This window comes from Zea mays, chromosome 8 (assembly GCF_902167145.1).
Source record: "Zea mays cultivar B73 chromosome 8, Zm-B73-REFERENCE-NAM-5.0, whole genome shotgun sequence".
Classification (NCBI taxonomy): Eukaryota; Viridiplantae; Streptophyta; class Magnoliopsida; order Poales; family Poaceae; genus Zea; species Zea mays.
Genome location: NC_050103.1, coordinates 10964832 through 10970964, shown reverse-complemented (window position 1 = coordinate 10970964; position 6133 = coordinate 10964832). Strand labels below are relative to the sequence as shown.

General features: G+C 38.3%; 1 non-coding gene across 1 annotated transcript; it reads right to left on the bottom strand.

The window, feature by feature from the left end:
* Window positions 1-1079: 1079 nt before the first annotated feature.
* MIR159j (microRNA MIR159j) lies at window positions 1080-1331 on the bottom strand. Its single transcript, NR_121126.1, has one exon. It is a non-coding gene; the product is annotated as a microRNA MIR159j (primary transcript).
* Window positions 1332-6133: the final 4802 nt, after the last annotated feature.

The window sequence follows — 6133 nt, the reverse complement described above, 5'->3', positions numbered from 1 at the left end:
CTGAAGAGGGTTTCTACAATATAATTTCATTAATAAAATGTAAAGTGTATACTATTAAAGAGTTAGGTTTACCTTTGTCTGAGCCAGGGCATAGTGCGTGTTTTTGTGTCTTTTTTCATTCTATGACAGACCCGCTACATCTCTTATGAACATTTTTTCTTGCAGTTCGATAACGCTGTTGGAAGGATATTTTCGAAGATCCATCCATTCCAGCATTTCCATACGCACACAATCGAAATTTCGAGGGCTCCGGATCTGTTTATCTGCCCTAAGTCGCTGCTACTGTAGCAAGCTTAATCTAAATTTCGAAACAAAACTATAGCATGCTGGTATATGATTTGCTCAGAGATGAATGGTAAAATCAATTTAAGCGATGCAGCAGCAATCGATATGAACAAACAATTAGACATTCAGACTGCATATATACTGCAGACTGCTAGAATAGCGATGGATCCGCGTTTTAATCTAAAAACATCCTACAAATACATTGGCACCCAACCTGGCGCCAGAACTTTGCAAGCCTCCGCACGGCCACAACCACAAGCTTTCACCTCCCGGTGGACTTGTTGAGAGCAGCAGCAGCACCAAGAACAAAGAATTGCAAATAGAAACTAGGAACTCCGATGGTACAAAAGAAGAGGAGGGGCATCGAGAATTTTATTCAGAGAATGGCAAGTTGGCAACCCATCTCCTAGTGATCTAGTCCTAGCTACTATGTTTCTTCAGTTTCTTCTTCTCAAGACTCCCAACTTCACTTCAATGTACTACGTATAGCCCAGTTCCTCAACCTTGTGATCCCTATCTCACCCAAACTCCTCAGATTGTAACGAATCAGTTGTTCTTTATCTGTTTGGAAGGCTGTGCAATCGTATTGCTAACACCACTAAAATGAAACAATGAACAGACGCTGCTGCTTGCTAGCCTATATGATCCGCTGTATTTGTAGGATATACATACATACATACCGTCATACCCTACTAAAACATGGAGAAATTGAATAAAACGTTCACGTATATAAGTTACAACAAAGTAAAAAAATAGCAAACATAAATCTGGGAAGAAAGTCATGGGAGCAAGATGCAGAGCTCCCTTCAATCCAAACAGCGGTCAACGAAGGGGACGAGGCAGCTCCTCGGTCATGCAAACCACAAGCCCATCTCAAGCATCTCTCGCTCTCTCACGATCTTCTCTCTCTCTGATGAGATGGGACAGTGGGAACCATGAACGAGCAGCTGTACCACCCATCAGATCGACCGTTTATTGGTTTGAAGGGAGCACCGCCTTAAGACCAGACCGTCTAGTCTAGGGGATCAGGTCTAGTGAATCAAACTGCATCCTAGAACACCAGCATCTGCAGCACAAACAAACAACCACTTGTCCAGTTGTCATAGCGCTAATAAAAGATCTCCGTAGATAAAAACAAAAGGTAGCAACATAGCTTAGCTGCTCAACTCGTCGCAGGCCGCAACAATACATATACCACTCAAGGGTCGGTTCTTTCACTAGAGAACGTTGATTGATAGAAGAGACGGAAGAGCGTCGATTGATTGATGCGAGATAAGCATCGATTCATATTCACGCGAGTAGCATGGGAAGACGATGCTTGTGCTTGACTCATGCATGCATGCATGCATCTGGGCGGCCAAGCTAGGCTCTAGGGGACAGACGGAGAAGCGCCATGGGAGAGGATTAGAGGAAGGATTCATTTCTTGCTGTGGACTGATGTTGGTGGGCGAAGGAGGAGGGGTGGCTTTATAAAGGGGCCAAGGGAAGCTTATTGGGGAAGGTGTTTACTGCCTGCCATTGGCGCAATTCATGCCTTCCTCGACCCGTCAACCGTTACTTCTACCTGCAGCCGTTTCCATCTTATTAGGCTAATCAGTAATCACAATGTCTATTTCATAAGACTCTTTTCAACACTGATATATCATCAAGAGTGTCCTGAAACTAAGAATGAAATAATGTCTTTCAACGCAAAATTTCACTTCACTATTATATAGATTAATATATCAATTAAATGCTGCAACTAAATAACCAATAGTAATCAATAAAATACGTAAAGATGAAACAAATCACTCGCAATGGATGTTTCACACGATTTTCATGTCTTTGGAAACAGGTTGACATGGTTTCATCTTCATGAAACAAATTTCATCACATGAAACTCATTTATCTTAAATACTATGCCATATCATCTAAAATAATGATGTGACACACTATTAAATATCAATGAAACCATTATGAAACTACCATTGTGAATAGCCTTAAGGGCCTGCTTAGTTTCTTTAATCTAGGGACTAAAGTTTAGTTAGGGACTAAAATTTAGTCCCTACCATACCCTGTTTGTTTATAGGGACTAAAAATATTCAGAGCACATTAAATAAATCATAAGAAGACCAAAATAACTCTTAGCATTCTCCCGCAATTAGTGCAACTAAAATAAACGAGACACAAAAAGTGAAATTAATATAGTTTAGTCCTGTTTAGTCACACCTTTAGGGACTATAGACTAAATCAGTTTCGTCCCTGTTTTAATCACGCAATTTGACAATTTAGATACTAAATACGACTAAAATAAAGGAACTAATCTTCGGTTACTCAAATGAAACATAGCCTTATTATACGTACATATAAATGAACATATTTATACAATGGGCAACGACTGCTATGCAAGCAGTCCTTTTGTGCAAGTGAGCAAGCAAACTATCTGATCCATTAGATCGTGATCAAACCGTAGGTCACATTTAACATTTAAACCCTTCCACCACCAGCTCAATAATCTTTATAAAAAAACCCTAACAAACTATGGTTGTATCTATGGTTGGATCGTAATCTAATGGATTAGATGGTTTGCTTACACGCTTGCATAGAAGGATTGATTGCAGAATAGTCGTTGCCTATACAATGAGTGATCTATTGACAAAGTAATTATTTATTTGTATTATTAACTATTACACAAAAAACATCATTACCTGCAAGTTTAATGGGTCCCCGTTGGAAACGGGGATGTGTAGTGCTTTCTCATCTCGTCCTTGTTTACCCGTCAGTGGAGAATTTTTTGCTGTTCACATCCATGTGAGGAAAGAAACTTCTCTATCTCTATCCTCTAGGGCTCCTTTGGAACACAATGTAGGAAAAACACGAAAAAACATAGGAATTGAGGTGTTAGATTTTTTTCAATCCTATGGAAACTGAATCTGGATGGAAATCCATTTGGTAGCACCATAGGAAAGGAACCAGCACAGTTTGTCCATTAGTCTTTTTATATAAAAAGAAAAAGAAAATCCCTTTTCTCTTCGGTTGCCGCCAAACATGCAAAAGCTGAAAAGCAGTACAATGCGTAGTCCATTCATGCAAAGGAAATTTTCCATGAGGTCAGAGCTCTTTTTTACAATCATATGGAATTGAACTACGAGACTGAAATCCTAAGGAATCATTCCTTCTCTTTTCCGGTCAACCAAAGGCCTAGATAGGAAAAAAATCCATAGGAACATAAATCCTCCCAAAATTCTACGCCTACCTTCCGATCCAAAGGGCCCATAATGGAGTAATTACCTGTGATGAATTAAACATGTGCCATTCGACCTTCTGGAGGTCCTTCGTGCTCGCTAAAATGCAAAAATGGTTTTAGGACCCAAAACCGGAAAACTCCGTCTTCCATCCGTAGGGTTTGGGCCGACGAAAGGACATCCGAAATCAGTCATGGGCCCTGTTTAGCATAGGTGCTGCTTATTGGAAAAGCAGTTTATCCGAGGAACGGGTAAAAAGCAGCTACTTTTAATTCATTCTTAATTCATTCACTAGCTGAGTGCCCGTGCGTTGCAACGAGAATATATAATATCACGATAATTTATATACAAATATGTGTTATAAGAAAATGTTTCGTAATCTATTTATGATCCTAACTATACATAAGTTTTGTTATTTTAATCTAGCTATTTCATCACTACATTGCAACCGTAAGTACCATGCAGACTTCTATATATGATTTTAATAATGTCATGTCAATTGCATTATTTAAATGCTAAGACTATCACTATAAATTATAAACTTATATAAATCCTCAGGAAAGATGACAAGATCTTTTAATTCAAATGGATACTCATTAAAATATATATAACCGGTACATCCCATTAATAACATATCCACAAGAAAATCAATGAGTCAAAGGAGAAATAATGAAAGAACAATTTGCACAGTTATTGAGCTCTGTTGTGGGAGCAAAACATCAGACATGTCCATAAAATAACTATGAACTGCAATCTAAATATCTCATCCATCTTGTGCCTGCAATCTAAATATCTCATTCAGAACATGAACTGCATAGAGTAAAATGTTATTTATAATGGGTCAGCCATGGTGCAAACTAAGATATCCTAAATGAGATATTTAGTTATATATGAGAAAGTGTTTAAGTGCTACAGTAAATTGCAGGTTCTAATGTATATCTTAAACACATCAAAGAGTTTGATATCAAAATACTATAATTGATAATTCATAGTTGATAACTGATGACATAATACATGAGTTGCTTACTTGCTTGTCTCAAACAAACATGTAAAGTAAAAGGGTCAGTAGTTAACCTAGGAATTCTGATAGCCATCAATTTCATTTCATTATCTTCTTGCATCTAATCTGTGCCGATCAAAACTCATCTTTATGTGTCAAATAACCACGCATAGCATACTCAGGAGCCATGTATCCGCTGCATGGACACAAAATGATCAAGTCACTGCAATTCAATACATTTACTAAAACAATTAGCAGAAAAATAATTTCATCATTTGTTCAAATAGGAACTGATTAACAACATTAAGAGTCTTAATTCAAGGTAAGACCTCTATCAGTATGTTGTTGGTTCCATCTTTTTTTGTTTAAGATTATATTCAGGAATGACACCCCATATGTATGTGGTTTCTTCCAGACTCTGTGACTCTTATCCAATGAATTATGTTTTCTTTGGGTTCCCATTGTTTATCCTTAGGTTGGTTGCAATGTCATTGTTACCATTGCTATAGATTGCCTTCCCTCCTAGAGCTTCTTATTTGTACGCTTGTAGGTCAATCAGATGTGTGGATGTGATTGTCTATTTCAACAAAAAAAAGGAGTGTCGAGGTTAAGCACTCACATAGTTCCAACTACTTTTGTGCTTATGTGGGTGTGATCATCTTCATTAAGCTTTGTTAGCCTTGAATTTGAGATCTTAGCAGTCAAATTTTTTTCTAGCAATATATTGATGGCCTTGTTATCAGTGTACGATCCTTATTGTGGACTCCTCATGTAGATATGCTAGACCTTTTGCTATCCCAAGGCAAATCCTATGTCTTGTTGCCCAATCCAATATGAGTCTGTATTGATCAACTGGACCTAACAATAACAGTCCATGAAAATCTGTGAGTTCTAACATTTACATATAATACTAAAATGGGTAAACCCAGGAAACATGAGAGTACAATTACCAAAAAGAGCTCGTGCAAGGCAATTATTTTATAGATATTCATAAACTAACAACATTTGGTTTCCTTCTGTACAACAACCATAGAGTTTGACAAGGTTTAGATGTTGTAGTGGAGATATCACCCCTACCTCATTCACGAAATTCGATTCCTTTGTTTAGACCTTGTTGATAACTGCTTGACAACAACCATGGTACCATTAGACAATAAACCCTGCCAAACCAGCAATGACAATCTTCATGTATAAGTTGTGCTATGGCAGTATTAACTTCTTTATATTTTATGCATGGGAAGTAATGCTGACTGACCTTGTAAACTGAACCAAAACCACCTTCACCAATCTTGTTAGCCAGGTAAAAAAGTTCCTTCAATAGGAGAGGAGAGGGAGCAGACGCACACAGGAAGGAGTGGGATAGGAATGGAAGACGACCTGATCACTGAGCTCTTCGTTGGTGGCAGCGTGTGGCTATGTAGCAAATATGCATACGTTCTAAACTGCCACTGGTAAGTCATAACATACTCCTCCCCGCGCACAGTCCATTCCCATGTTCTGCTACCATTCTATATATATCATTCTCATTCCCCCTCACCGCAAAGCCCATTCCCATTCCTCCGTACAGCCGATGCCTAGCTAAAATTTAAAAAACATACACATGGCTCCAAGGGGATTCGAACCC